This window comes from Notamacropus eugenii, chromosome 5 (assembly GCF_028372415.1).
Source record: "Notamacropus eugenii isolate mMacEug1 chromosome 5, mMacEug1.pri_v2, whole genome shotgun sequence".
Classification (NCBI taxonomy): Eukaryota; Metazoa; Chordata; class Mammalia; order Diprotodontia; family Macropodidae; genus Notamacropus; species Notamacropus eugenii.
The window spans coordinates 271,342,612-271,358,877 of record NC_092876.1 but is presented as its reverse complement, the minus strand read 5'-3'; the positions used below and the strand labels follow the sequence as shown (position 1 = coordinate 271,358,877).

The 16,266-nt window shown below is 38.0% G+C and overlaps 1 protein-coding gene across 5 annotated transcripts in view; it reads right to left on the bottom strand.

The window, feature by feature from the left end:
• Positions 1-16,266, bottom strand: part of SPATS2L (spermatogenesis associated serine rich 2 like) — a 228,001-nt gene that overhangs the window by 104,724 nt on the left and 107,011 nt on the right. The gene's annotated exons all lie outside the window — the stretch shown is intronic.

The following is a 16,266-nucleotide window of genomic DNA, read 5'->3' as shown; positions in this document are numbered from 1 at the left end:
CCTTTCCACTCTTTTGTTTCCTTCACTGCAGAAGCAGAAACCGGTATTATAGATTTGTAGTACATCTGGTATTGTCTTTGTTTCATTCACTGCCACAGCCAAAAAAATCACCATCAATGGCCTGCCTGCTGGTGATAAGCCAGTTCATATTTATCTACACTGGTCTTCATGAAGGAGCTACTCAATTGCGAGGAATATATATTAGTGGTCCAGTGACCAATGAGTGGACATATTGTTGGAATGAATGAAACGTCAATCTCAATACTCTCACTATAAACAAAACCAGAAGAGAAATGGGAATTACAGCTAAATGTAAAGATATTCACAGGTTCTGCTAATAAAGGCGAATAAGTGAGGTTGGTTTTATTTTATGTACAAAGGCAAGAATAATCCATAATATTATGGGACACTTGTTCATCGTGTATTGCCATGCTCATGTCAAGCATTTGCAAAACGACCACCCTGAAAATAATTACAATTTATTCAGCAACATCTGTGGCTAGGGACAAAGAAGTAGAGAAATTCTATAAAGAATTTGATAAGAGCATCTAAATTGTCAATATTTAATATTCACTGACTTCAATGCAAAGGCAGGCATAGGAAAACATGGTTAAAATGTTAGATGTGGTTTAGAAGTAAGAATCAAGAGAAATAAAAAATATACAAAAATTTCACACATACTCATGAAATATTTTTTGAGAAGATAGTTGGGAGATTCTGGACATGGTGAGCACCAAATAAAATTACAAAAGATTTAATGGGCTATATTCTAATATTCAATCAATTAGGTGCTTTCTACGTATCACATTGTGTTGGGTATAAAAAGAGAAATAGTAAATAGCGGTAGGACTCATTTTTGAACCATGCATCTTTGTATTTGTTAGACTATTTACTCATTACATTAAAGAACAAAATTAATACCAAACTGGAAGAGAGTAAAAACAAGAAGCTGGAGTGCACAAGTCAGGCAACTCTAACCTGACAGATTTAAATAAGCTATTGACGCTGGAAAACAGGAGGTAGATAAAAGAACAAGCCTTTAAACAGACATCATATCAATAGCTAGGTGGCACAGCAGATAGAGTGCCAGGCCTGGAGTCAGGAAAACTCATCTTCCTGAGTTCAAATCTGACCTCAGATACTTGAGTGTGGGACCCTGGGCAAGTCACTTAACCCTGTTTGCCTCAGTTTCTTCATCTATAAAATGAGCTGGAAAAGAAAATGGCAAACCACTCCAGTATCTTTGCCAAGATGGCCCCCAAAAAGGGTCATGAAGACTCAGAACTGAAAAATGACTAAACAACAGTTTCTGAAGGAAGTTTAACCAGTACCAATAAACTGCCACCATAAAGGGACCAAAAGGGCCTAGAAAACATGTCATTCAGCAAATTCTCCCTTCTTGCCACACAAAAAGATAGGGAGCTAAGGGAAATACTTTTTAAAAATACAGACTCATTTATAAAATTTTATAAAGGAAGAGAGTGGAAGATTGTGAGTAGTACTGCTTCACAGAAAAGAGAGAAGCTGTGGAAATAGCTTTATAGGAAGCTTTGTAAGAGACTCAACTGCAGAATCATGACAAGGGCACATGAAGATGAATGTGAAGGGAGAACAAAGAACAGAGGAAAATGGGAAAGATTGTGAAGATTCCTAGAACAAAACATTTTCTTTTATCAGTGACGGAAGAATCACTACAGTTTAGATGGCCATCATAGTCTCCAATATGCTGCATGAATCAGAAGGAATCGCGCTAAAGAAAACTAGGGTGAGAAGAGCTCGTGGACTGAATCAAATACAAAGGACATCCCTACTGCAGTTGAGGCAATTTTGAAAGTACTGATGAGTCAATTTTGTCTTGGCAACGTATTGGTAATACACAGCACTGGCAAAGAACAGGCTAGCAAAACCTTGGGGAAAAACTCAGACCTTAGTATAGCCAAAATATATGTCCACTGGGAAAATACCAATAACTGTGCTCATATCTACTTTCCAATCTCCATAAAATTTTATCAGACTTTCTGCACATACATAAAGAACATCCAGATGAGATAAGAGAAGCTAACAGGGCAGGCATTTGCAGACAATATTCTATAGCAATACAAAATTCTATCATGGTTACAGTTTTTAAACTAAAAACGTTTTTCATTTGGTAGAACAAACGATGACTTCAAAGGCTTTTCTCCAACAAAAATTCAAGTAGATACCAAAATCATACAAGAATTCTTTAAAGATACAACAGACAACTTTGCTATACAATCTTCTGATTATTAATATCCGGTGTGTCATAAAATCTTGTCAAAGGTTTTTTACCACTGTCATGGAAGATAGATCTAAAAGAAAGAGATTCCCTGTAGGTCTGTGAATTTCCACAGATACTTTGTTTGTAGATAACGTTACGCTAGTTTAGCAAGACTTAAAACATTCAAGAATTGCTTAAATGAAACCCATAATTACTTCAAAGATTTTGGCCTAACTATTCTAACAGGAAAAAACCAAGTGAATGAAGAATGCTATTGTGCAGACTATGACATAGAGTTGATTGGTTCACCAATAGATATATTTTGGGTAGATAATTCATGATGAAATGGGTCTAAAATTAAATAGGAGTAAGAATGAGCTAGATTGAATTTGGACAATTATGCAGTGCTTTTAATGATCACAAACTTTCCCCTGAAACAAAGGCCATTTTTAAGAACATCAATAGGCCATTTTTAAGAACATCAATAATCTTTTAGTGCTGTCTGATTTGGCTATGAGTCAAGGAATTCTGAAGAACTAAAATTGAAGCTTACTCAGATGGCAAAAAAAAAGACATTTAGAAGGTATAAAATAGGCTAAAGAATATTGTCAATGAAAAATCTTACAAAATAAGTGGTATAAAAGATTCAAAGATTTGACTTTGAAAAAAGTCGGAGATATGTGACCAGAAAAGCAGAAGGGTAAATCACATAATGAGAAGAAAGGATATCAGTTGTGCTGCCCATTTGATCCACTGGCACCTATATACATTTAAGAGATCCTGCAGAAGGACCTGACATGTTTGGTGGACCCCCTATGGAGGACTAAAGAGAAGATGTGGACAAATGTGGCACTCAATGAGAAAGCACAGATGAGTTGTAATCTGCCCCTCTGTCGGGAATAGCCACTTCAATGAGGATAGATTCCCTCCAAGTATCAAAGTAAGGTAACTCTCAGAGGTAGAAATAATTTAGTTTTAGAGTCTTCCAAGTGCTCTCCATACATTCTACCTCCCTGGAAAGAGAAACTCTGTATATTCTCTCCCTGTACAGTCAGCTCTTTTTACACACTCCATAAATAACCCTCTTGTACTTAGGGGACCCTCTGCAAATAACTCCTTCCCAAGAGGAAATTTCATGTCTTCTACCTTGGCAGGTGGGAAAAAAAACAACCAACCTAGCTATTAAATAGCAGTTGGCAATTTATCCTCATCTACTCCTCCACTTGATATTCAAAATGGATTCTAGTTACTTTCTGATATCTTTTATAGTCACTAATGGTGTATAATGTGAAAAGAGGTAGGTAGAGAGAAATGAGAGCGGAGGAAGGAGAAAAAACGTAAAGAATATCTGAGTGGATGTTTCCAGGGAACAGAATCAAAGTGAAAAATTGAATCAGTCTTATGGATATTTTGCCTCTATTATGTCAAAGATCTGGATATTTCAAAACATCTAGGTGATTTTTTTCTTTTCAACTTTCCATCTTGAAGTTTTGACATCATGGGGAAATAATCTGAATTTTTCTGTATCAAAAGGAGGTTTATAAAAGCTTCTTCCCTGTGATTCATTTCTGTCATTTGTATCCAAAATATCTGGAAAATCTGGCTACCCTCTACCTTGTCAAGAAGGCCTTGCGAACCTCCTTAGCACTCCAAGAGCTTTTCTTTCATGGGATCATGTAGAAAAGTCACAGGGAGGTGGACCAACAGAATCTTAGCAGCATGTCTAACTAAGCTATTGCAGTTATAAGGACTTTATGAAAAACAGAGTCAGAACAAACAAAACAACAAACCTTAGGTGGCCCTTTTGAAGACTGGGGTTTGGGTGGGGCCAGCATTCCTTGAAATGGGATATCACAACACACAGGAAACTCATGGAAGGATTTCCACGAGGACACAATATTAGAGAGAGCCAAGGGGGAGGTCAGAAAGAACTGTTGCCCCATGTGTGTATTCAAAAGCTGAAGGGTTATTCCAGCTACACTAGACTTTCTGCTGATTCTCACAGGTGACACTTCATTCTAAAAGATCTAAGAAGTGAATCTCCCACAGTAGAATTTCAAGTCACCACTGCTGCAAGGGATTAGAGGTTTTGGGGGAAAGAGGAGAGAAGAAGCTCTTTCTATTGCCCATAAAGTCATCCAGCATAGAGGGAACAGATGACACTTGTTTGGGCTGTTTCTGAGATGAAGACTGTTAGAACAACTGAAATATTTGGGAAAGCGAACCAATAGATAAGTAAGTTAGGAAAGGTATTAATTCCCTATGGTTTGGGGTTCCTTATATACAGTATGCTGTAATAGAAAGGTTCTCATGCACTTGAAATCACAACATTGATTTCCAACGTTGGCCTTTAGCCAGCTCAATGATCTTGAGAAAGTCATTAAACTCTCCAGGTTTCAGTTGCTATATCTGTAAAATGGGGGATAGGCTACCATGACCTCTAAGGGTCCTTCCAGTTCTGTAATTCTATTTTTCAATTGGTTATTTTTATTCCCCTCAGATGCTTGGAGAAGAATGCATATTGACATGTAATGGTGTCTCATCATAGCTGTCTTTAAGCCCTACATTTTATTCTTCACAACACATCTCTGCTGTCCTAAGAAGCCTACTTCCAGAAAGTCTCAAGCTGATTTCTAGTCTCTTTCTCTATAAGCTCAACACAAGGAATAGGAATCTTAAGTATTACTGCATGTGCTCAGTCTCTATGTGTATGCCCTGAAGAGGAGAGGAGGAAATGCCCTTTTCCTTCATAATTTTACACTTACTTTCTTAACAATGGGACAAATTTTCTCCCTATTCACTCAGCAGTTTCCCCTCCTACTCTATAAATATACCTACCCCATTTAGTAAACATTTTGCAAGTGACTGAATCTCAATAGTGAACTCTATTTTCTCTTCTCTGGCAGGTGGAGAAAACAGTGCGGCAAGTGTTAGAGACACTCTTGACACTAATAAGGTATCAAGTAAAATTTATTGCAGCACAGGTTCAAAGGAATTGATCACTTTGGCCAAAGAAGGCTCCATCCTCTTTTCAGAAGGAGGGAGCACTGAATACAGAAGTGAGATAAGCTATATACCATTAGTTCAAGACAGATCATAATCTTTTCTACATGCCCATTATGTAACCCCCCTTAGTACAATTCCCCCCTCCCAAACATGCTCTAATATAGGACCCATGATCAGAAAATGAGGAGATAATTTTGTATGGGGAGTGTCTGCTTATATGCATGAAGTTCATTAAGCAAGCACAGTGAAGAAAAGCCTTCTCCAGGTAACTCTAGGTCATTTTTCTTGGCTACTTCCAGCGAGCTGGAGATTTGGTTCCTTTATCAAAAACTTTGTAATTTTCTGAAGGCCACTGTCTGTCTTTTGATTGGTTGAGTCCACCTGCAGTCTGTTGGCCTTATTATCTAAATTTATTCTCAATGACTTCATCAATTAACAATAACTTATTGTGGACACAACTTAATTTTCGCAGTCCCTCACACAAGGGTTGTAGAAAAGTAGTCAAAGGAAATTAACCATATTTTGAAGAAGAAATTTAAGTGATCATAGGAAAAAATGTGTCCCAAGTCACTAATAATTCAAAATGAAAATTAAAACATCTCTGAGGTTTCACCCTGCACTCAGGAGACTAATAGACAATAAAATCTCAAAGTAATTAATGTTGCAGGGATTATGAAATGATAGGACTAATACAAGTTGGCTGATCTGTGAATTGGTTCCACAATTCTGGAAAGAAGTGGAAAGTAGACAGAAAAGTGAGAAGAGTGATAATATTCAGTGATACCACTAGATATTTACACCAAAGAGGTCAAAGCCAAAAGAAAACATGCCATTTACATGAAAATATTGGTAGCACAATTTTTTGTTCACAAACAACTGGAAGCAAAGTGAATACCCACTGACTGGGGAACCAAATTATGGTATGTGAACGTAAAGAAATACGACTGTCATCAAAAGAGATGAATATGAAGAATTCAGAGAAATTTGACAAGGTCTGCATGAAGTCATGCATAGCTAAATATTCAGAACCAAGGGAATAAAATAATATCAATAGCTAGTATTTATAGTGCCTTAAGATTTGCAAAGTGTTTTATATGTAAACTTGTTTAATCCTTACAACAACCTTGGGAGGTAGATGCTATTATTCTTGTTTCACAGGTAAGGAAACTGAGGCAGAGAGGTTAACGGACATGCCCAGGGTATCACACAGCAAGTAAGTGTCAGGGCAGGATTTGAATTAAGGTCTTCTTAACTCCAAGTCGAGAACTCTATCTCCTATGCCACCTAACTTCCAATCACCACAAGAGACTAACAATAGACAATCAGAATTCACGTTACTGCGATAACCAATAAGGACTCCAAAGAAATGACAAAGAAAAACATCTCTCCCTTCACAGTAAAGAAATACTGACTGTAGGCAGGAGCGTGATGGTAAATGCCTAACAAGCTGCCTCTCCAGAAAAAAAATGTATCCACAACATACTCTGAATCTTAACGAGGGGGCAGCTAGGTGGCATAGTGGTTAGAGCACCTTAGAGTTAGGAGGATCTGAATTCAAATGTGACCTCAGACATTTGTATTATTAACATTTTATCTGTCACTTTCTTAAGTCTACGCAACAAACAAAACAACACATCAAGTCTTGGTTTGTAACATTTGTCGATTTCTGAGGCATAAATGTTTACAATGAAAATTAAACTACTGGCTCTGAGCCACTTGACCCGGCTCCAGCACACCACTGCCTACAGTAATAGCTTTTGGCATATGTACAGACTGACATTAGCAAGGATAGAACAATGGACAGGGCACACCGCCTCTGCAGAAGAACTGGATACAAATTCTTGAATGAACTTATACAGATCATGTAACTACCCTGGGCCGCAGCTTCTTCACGTGTAAAATGATGGAGTTGTACTAGAAACCTTCTGAGGTCCTTTACATCTCTAGGTTTGTTTCTCCTAAATGCATTTCTTTGCTCCAAGGAAGGTTTCTATTGTGGGCCTGGTAGTAGCAAACCCCTCTTCATGAGTTCAAATTCACCCTTAGATAGTTATTGGCTGTATAACTCTGGGCAAGTCACTTAATCCTGTTTGATTCAGTTTCCTCATATGTAAAATGAGCTGAAGAAGAAAATGGCAAACCACTCCAGTATCTCTGCCAAGAAAACCCCAAATGAGGTCCCAGAGAGTCAGGACTGAAATGAGTGACAAATAAAAAAATTGTCAAATAAAAGATTTTTTAAAAAACTAAACAACTTAAAAAAAATCTTTTTTTTTTTTTTTTAAAGCAAGCAAGCAAGCAATGGGCTGGTTGAAAAGTCTTCCTCATCTGCTCTTTCACTCTTCTCCTACTCCTTGTTTTAAGATGGATCTCTTCTTGAGTCTTATTCTATAGCCAATTCCCACAGCACAGTTGGGTGATTTCGAGGCTGTTTATCATTCAGAAATCTCAAATGGGAACTCATGGCACACTGCCATTATGCTTTACTGTTATTACACATGGTAGGTGCTGTCTCCCATTTTCCCCCTTTCTTAGAGCCTAAAACTTCCTTTGGTTAACTTCTTACTGTCAGGTCATTGGTGTTAGCAACAGGGAAGGGATAAGTAGATCTTATCTGACAGTCCTTTATTGCTGGGAAATCTACTCTGGGAAAACTGCCACCGCAGAAATCACTGTAATAGACAAACTATGAGTAACATAAATTGGTTGGAGCACCAGGAAGACCTGAGTTCAAATTCCACCTCAGATACTTAGTAGCTCTACGACTGTTGGCAACTCATTTAACTTCTCTCAGCCTCAGTTCCCTCAGTTGTAAAATGGTAATTCTAACACCATCTACCTTACAGAGTTGTTTGAAAGATTAAATGAGATTATATGTATGTACACACATGTATACACAAATGTGTGTGTGTATATATATCTTTTCTAAAATATACTATATATGTTAGTTATTATATGTTACAAACTCTAATTAGGTTAACTGTAAGAAATCAAGAATTTAAGTGACTTTATTTGGCCAATACAAGGGACTTGCAATGAACCTAGGCAGGAGTATGAATTAGTGTGAGCAAATCCTTTCCCTTCTTATTGGCACTATGCCTCTAGGCATCCATTAGCATTATGTTCCCTGCTAACCACTTAAAAGGATCCCAAACTTCCCTTTAGGCACTGATCCATATTTCAGATTTTTCCTCATCCCTTTTCCCCCATAAACATTTCTCTGTTACATCAGGGTCTGAAGGTACTCCCTCAGGTAACATCACTGCTTCTCTCCCTAAACTAAAAGAAACAGGTAAACAACTGGGCATACCACTTCTAAAAAGGATGTCAACTCCTAAGTGAGAAATAAACGTTCTGGATTTCAGGCACGTGGGCAGGAATGAAGTATGGAGGCAAGTGGGCCTTGTAGGACTCACTAGACCATGCCATTAAGGCAGCTGGCCATGGCTGCCTAAAGGAGGTACCCATTTCACCGTTACTGTTGAGTATTCAGGATTTCACTTTCCCATAAAAAATGTGGAAGATTCCTGATTTCTGGTGAAAATGACTGCGACTGGAATATCCTTAGTTTGGAACATTCTCAGCTTACTAACAAACGGTAAATTGAATATATTCAACTACAACTATAAAGGTTCTTTGCTTATCTATTAATTTAAGCAAAATCAAAAAGTCCAGAATAAAAATCAAATCATGTCCTCAGTGCAATTTTAATGAGTCAGTGTGATTTAGAAAATAATTTTAAAACTATAATTTATCTTTCAGTAATAACATCATAATGTAATTCACATCTCCTGATTTGCACATATATTCTTGTGCAAAAAATCTTAAAAATCAATAAAAAGCCTCTTGGTTCTTAATTCACATGTCTTGAGATTTCACTTCATTTTAGAAATACGTATTCTGTAGTCATAAAAATCCATTTTTATAAAAAAAACACAGCAAACCCCAAAGAAAATCAACTTCGTTATTTTGGTAAATCATCAAAATGGTTCTCCCTATTCCCCGTTGTTGTATTTGTCAAGCAACTAAATGGATAATCCATAAATGTGGCTGTAGCACAGGCTCAGTTTGTAAAAGTGAGTGATGTCCGAATTCTTAACTCAATTCAAATCAACAAATGTTTATTGAATGCCAGTTGTGCTCGAGGCAGTATTTTAAAGATACAAAGACAAATAAGGTCCAGCACATTGTCCTCGAGATGCCTACAATCTAGTAAGAATGATGAGGCACACACAAGTAACCATTATCAAGGTAGGGTGGTACAAGACCTGAGTTTAAATCATGGCTCTAACACTTGCTAGTTGTGCGACCCTGAACAAACTAGTTGCCTTCTCTGAGTTTCAGTTTTCTCGTCTGCAAGATGAGGATAAAAGCACTTTCACTGCCTAACTCAGAGGATCGTGCTTTGTAATCCCTTAAGTGCTGCATAAATATGAGTTATTATTACCACAAGGTTCTGTGGCCAGTGCCTGGTATAGTTATCTGGCACATAGTAGGCATTGAATAAATGTTGAGCTCAATTGCCTAACCTTATAAGAGCTGAGCCCCTTCTAACCTGGTATTCTTTTGTTACAGAGGCTATGCCAGGCAGAGGAGAAGCTAAGAGTATGAGCAAAGCCACAGAAAGGGGAATATGCAGGGCCAACTCAGGGTACAAAACCAAACTGACATGCTTTCTAGTCAAAGATTTCACCTAATATCACAGTTAACACCCTTATACTTCAAGGATCTATGATTTTGCCTACGTGGGCAGTCCTTCCGTTAATGTAGATCATGATCTCATAAAAGGTCTTCATGAGGTGCTTTGACCACATAACTCATGACCCTGCAGCTAAACTGGTGATGAGCTTCTCTGGACTCTGCTAGGCAGACCATTTTATGCAACCTATGACCAAGTCTATACCTGGGGTCTTTTCAGCTTGATAGTATCTGAGGTTATTCTCCTTTCTCATAACCTATAAAAACCTAAGGTCACTTTCATGTCATAATAAAGCATCATAATAGGACTTTAATAAAGTATCATAGCTAACAGCAATCAGAAATGTAATGGGCTCATTTCAAAGAGAAAAATTTTACCATAACTATGTAAGTGGAGAAATTGTGCCATTTTAGGCCATTTAATTAATAAATCCAAGGAAAGATCATTCATAAGACAACAAAGCCAATTCCAAATTAAGAGTTAAAAATGCATGACCTTCCTTATCAACTGATGTATATTTTGACAGAGTAGCTGAATTTCTGAGCATTCCACTATTATTTTTAGTGCCATTTACTTTCTTTGTTTTCACAGATCAGAGTATTTCAGCTAGAGTCAGGACTGTGTAGACTGGGTCTTTTGAAGGCATGGTCCCATTTAGGAACTTGTGACAACTCCCTTCTACCCCAGTCCCATTCTCCCTTCTCTTTCTCAGTTACTAAGGAATGTGTTCAGTTTGGTACTGTCTAATACCCATTCAGTATTTCTGAAGCTATCTTTTTAGATAGCTTATACTGCATCACCAAACTTACTTGTGTTTGAACAGTGGAAGGACATAATGGAGACTCCTGAAGCTGTGCCTTCCCGTAATTAGTCAGCTATACATCATTCAGACCCAGTTCAGCCAGCAAAGGTCTTTATTGGTGGTATGCTACAAGTTTCTTTTAATATGATGTAAAAACCAATCTGACAACTCAGATAGTCAGTGACATTTGTGGGGAAAGGAAAAGGGATTATTTTCTTTCCCTCAATGTCTAGCTTCCAGACCCTTCAAAACATGTGCAGATAGTGAAGGAGATGGAGGAAGACACAACTGTCATTCACAGATTCCTTTTCTGGGCTTGGTGGGGGTTCAGCTGCTTGGCTTCATCCTCAGGAGTTATTTTCGTGACCTTGTGTCCTTTTGGTGCAAATGAAAACATTTATTTTCAGTTTAAATTTTAAAAAATTTACTTCTTTTCTGAGTCATGCTGTCTGTGTGGCTCACAAAGAAACAGAAAAACTAGTAAGTATGAAATACCGAGACTGAGCACTTCAAACTCCTTGGTCAACTGTCCAGCAGCTGTCTTCTTCCTTTTATTTTTAAGCAGATGGGCTTATCACCCAATCCTGTGTCTCTTTGAACAAGTTTTCATGTAAAATAATGTATCTTATTTCTGTGAAAGAATCATTAGTTTACAAGACATGAAAAAATGTTGGAATTTCTTTAAGGCTTTTGGGGGTGTTTTCATTTTTTTTTTTTTATCAAATTTGACTTATTTCAGTTTCTTCAAAAGATTTCCTTTTCTAAAGGCTAACAAATGGTATTCCCCATTAATATAAGGAAAAGTACTGGGGAGAGACAAGAGCTTTCAAAGCTGTTTCATCTTATAGTTGAAAGGGGAAGAAGAAGAAGAGGAAAGAAGGAATAAGCATTTATTTGCACCTACTATGTGCCAGGCTACTATACTAAGAACTTTACAAATATTATCTCATTCGATCTTCATAACAATCCTGATATTATTATCTATTATATGTGCTGCCTAATATATAAGATGTATGATATAATATATATTATTATGCTATTATTATCCCCATTTTACAGTTGAAGAAACTAAGGCCAACAGAGGTTAACTGACTTGCCCAGGGTCATACAGCTAGTGTCTGAGGTGGGATTTAAAATTAGATCTTCCTGTCTACTGGCCCAGTGCTCTTTCCACTGCATTACCTAGCTGACTTTAGAGATCATCTGATCCAGGCTACGCATTTTATAGATGAAGAAACAGAAGCCCAGAAAGGCCATTACAAAGCCTTCACCAAGAGACAGTGGTTGTTCACACCTGTAATCCCTCCTACAAGGAAGTCTTAGGGATAGCTTGAGCTTAGGAACTGAGCTACATACCCCTCACTAAGTTGGGTACTCACTAAATCTGGCATCAATATGGCAAGTTCATGGCAGTATGGACCACCAGGCTACCTCAGGAGGGGAAAACCAGCCCAGGCTGGAAATGAAGCAGGTCAAAACTCCAAAGCTGATTGGTAACACTGGACCTCTGAGTGGGTGCTGCCCTTCCAGCCTGGCAAAATAAGGAGACTGTCTCAAAATAAAATAAAATAATAACAAAATAAAACCATCTTTATGGGCCTCAATTTCCCCATCTCTGGATGATCTTTAAAATCCCTTCCAGGTCTAAAGTTCTATGACTCTAGAGGACAAAAAATCTTGTTTAAGGTCAAATAGCTATTGGTGTCAAAGGCCGGACTAAAAACCTGGGGATCCTGATTCTTCGTCCAATATTCTCTTTATAATACTCTGATGCTTTAGAATCACAGAATCAGAGAATTTCAAATGTGGAAGAAGCCTCAGGGGTCATTTAGTCCTTTTTTACCAGGCTTTTCTTTTCTAGGTTAATGGCAAGTGTTGAATACTTTTTTTTTTAAGTGAAAGCAGCTCAATAAAGACTATTGGTAAAAACCGAACCCATTTCTCACAGCATTCTCCAAACATACTTTCTTCATGCTTAATAGCTACAAAAAAGGAAAAGAGGCAGCAGGTTTCCAATTTAGAATTAGAAAAGTTATCCCAAGAGTATTTTCAATCCAAATGGTTAAAAAACAGTTAAAAAAATGGAGTGTGACCATGTCTCTATAGGGAAAAGCAGAATCCCAGGTGAGAAGAGGATATGTATCATATTAAGGTACGTGGCTCAGTAAATAGAGTGGCAGGCCTAGAGTCAGGAAGACTCCGTCCTGAGTTCACATCTGGCTTCTGACACTTACTAACTGTGTGACCCTGGGCAAGTCACTTAACCTTGTTTGCCTCAGTTTCCTCGTCTGCAAAATGAGCTAGAGAAGGAAATGGCAAACTACTCTAGTATCTTTGCCAAGAAAACCCCAAATGAGGTCATAAAGAATCAGACACAATTGAAAAAAAGACTGAAGGGATGAGTAAGCCAGAAGTTTAAAACACAGGCCTGTCCCTCACCCCTCTGCCCCATCCCCACTCCCCCCCTTGCACATGCGCGCGCGCACACACACACGTGTGTTACTCAGAAGACAATCCATATCATCAAGCACACTTTTACATGCCCTGTACCTCTGCAATCCCATCAATATAAAATTCCTACAAATGGCCTAGGGTGGAAGGGATTTTAGAAATTACTTCCTTCCTGATTTCACAATTGAAAAAAGTGAGGACTCGGTGTCAATAACAATAATAAAAAGGTTCAATCTGTTCCACTTTCATTTCTCCGAAAGGAGAGTACTTAGTTTTACTTTCCAGTTCTCCTGCATGAGGTCATTGCTACAGCACTGGCTATGGCCTCTGTGACCCCGGGCAATTCAGAGCTCCAGATAACTCTCTAAGGGTATAAACTGCAGAAAACATGCCACTTGTACATGAAAAATTGCCAGCCACATTAGTAGAGGGCATTTCCTTACCAGAGAGTTCCCTCTCCCGGAGAAATCAATGTTCCAATTCCAACTGCTATATATATTTTAAGACTGGCAGCATAGTGCTGTGGCATTTTTAGTCAGAAAGTTCTGTTTTCAAATATTTCTAATACTAATTAGCAGTGTGACCACGGGTAAACTACCTGACCTTTCTGAGCCTCAGTTTCCTCAGTTGCAAAGGAGGGATACCTCAAGTTATAATTATGAGGCTCAAATGAGGATCTTTCATACACTTAAAGGTGCTTGCACAGCGCTATATAACATGTATTAGCTATTTACATATTAATTACGTATATACGATATTACAATTTTATTATATGTTATATAATATAATAATAATCTATATTAGCTATTTATTATATATAGGTTCTATAGCTATTAATTTAGATTTACAAATTTAATAGCTTAAAACTGTAATGACACTTTTGGGCCACTCCGAATAAATTTTATTGTTCAGTCATTTCAGTCATGTCTGACTCTTCACGATCCAATTTGGGGGTTTCTTGGCAAAGAAGATACTAGAGTGGTTTGCCATTTCTATCTCCAGCTCATTTTGCAGATGGGGAAATGGAGGCAAACAGGATTAAGTGACTTGTTTAGGGTCTCACAGCTAGTAAATGTCTGGAGTCACATTTGAACTCAGGTCTTCTTACTATTTATAAGTCTATTCTCCCCAACAGCTCTTCTGAAATGGAGTAACTGGCAGAATTAGGATATGACTACGTGATGCTATTAAATGGGAGTTCTCCTTTACTCAGAAAATAGCTTGAGGTTATACATTAATTCAAAGGCAGCTAGATATTATAAGCTTGTTGTTCCAGCAACTTCACTGCACAACTTCTAAAGGCAAACGTTAGGAAAATCCATAGTTAAAAGATTCTTTTGAAACACAGGTTATAGTTTGGGTTCAGAAATATCAATGCCAGTTAAGTTCTTTATGAGAAGAAATGGAAAAAAATAACGTTGTATTAAATGGGTGACTGCAAAATGAGCTAGAGAAGGAAATGGCAAACCACTCTAGTATCTTTGTCAATTCCTGTTTGAAAAATCTAGCGTCCATGGACAAGCGAAAACATCCATTCCCTTAGGGATATTACTTGGAGAGATACTGCATCAAGAAATGCAGTATCAAGATGGCAACCTTCTGAGCAGAGCTTTCCAGTTCTCCAGCCTCTGGTGACCTTCACTGTGGATGCTGCTGCCTGGGCAGATCTAGGCAGAACACAGCAGCAGCATCACAGACCCAGTTTTTAGCAGGTCCAACTTTGAGCTTCTCATTTTAAGTCTTGGCAAATGTTTATGAATTGAGGTTCATATTACTTTTTTCATAAAGTACCACACTAACCTTGCTTCAAGATGGAAATGGAAGACAGCAAAGGACATGGAAGATAAATAAAAAAAGAATTTAATGGCTGGAAGCCAAGGAAATGGGAGAGGGAGAGGGAGAGGGAGAGGGAGAGGGAGAGGGAGAGGGAGAGGGAGAGGGAGAGGGAGAGGGAGAGGGAGAGGGAGAGGGAGAGAGAGAGAGAGAGAGAGAGAGAGAGAGAGAGAGAGAGAGAGAGAGAGAGAGAGAAAGAGAGAGAGAGAATGGAAAGCTTTATTAGCATTGATCTTTGTCATGAGTTCTTCCATTTAATTTTAAATTATTTCATTTGAAGTTTCTGACATCTTAAGAATACAAAGAAATGCTTCAAAAGAAAATATGATCTCATATAAATTGCTACCTGACTAGGCTTTTGACTGCTTTGCAAATAGGAAGTATTTTTCTTTAGAGGAAAATAAGAAATCCCACAGAGATGTGAGTGACCCAGACCTCGCTGCAAGTATCCACTTGTACTTACAATTCTACTGTGCCTATGTCTTTAGGATGTAAGAACAGACTTTGAAGTATGTCCATCCCAAAGAGGTTTTGTATCAAGAGAAGTACCCTAACCTATGTAAAAATAAAAAAGGAAAGCATGAGAAGGAATTCTGCACTTCTCAGGCAAACAGATTAATTGTTGCTCAGTCATTTAAGTTGCGTCTGATTCTTCATAATCACATTTGGGCTTTTCTTGGCAACTTAGTAGAGTGGTTTGCCATTTCCTTCTCCAGGATTAAGTGAGTTGCCATTGAAACTCAGGCCTTCCTGACCGCAGGCTGAGCTCTCTATCCACTGTACCACCTGGCTGCCTTGTAAATAGATCAGTAGCTTCCAATATAACCTCTACAACTTTAAGTAAATCACTTCACTTTTCTGGGCCTCAGTTTCATCTGTAAAATGAGTGGACTGAAATAGATGAAGTAAAAAGTTATTCGACCTATAAATCTATGATTTATAGGGCCATGGTAAGGTGCTTATAATATGTTACGCTATTATTGGAATTTGCAGGTATTTTTTCCTCAATTTGAATTCCCACAAAAGACCATACCTAGCTTTATCTCACACCAGAAGCCATCAAAAGCCTCCAAGGACTCTACCACAACCTCTTCCCCTATCCTTGCCTCTACCTCCCCATGGGAACCACTACAGAATGAATAGGCAGCATCTGTTCATACTACTGACTCAGTAAAACATAAAGATAAAACTCAAAATACAAATGGGCCACTTTTTCTCCTTACAATATTCATTTAA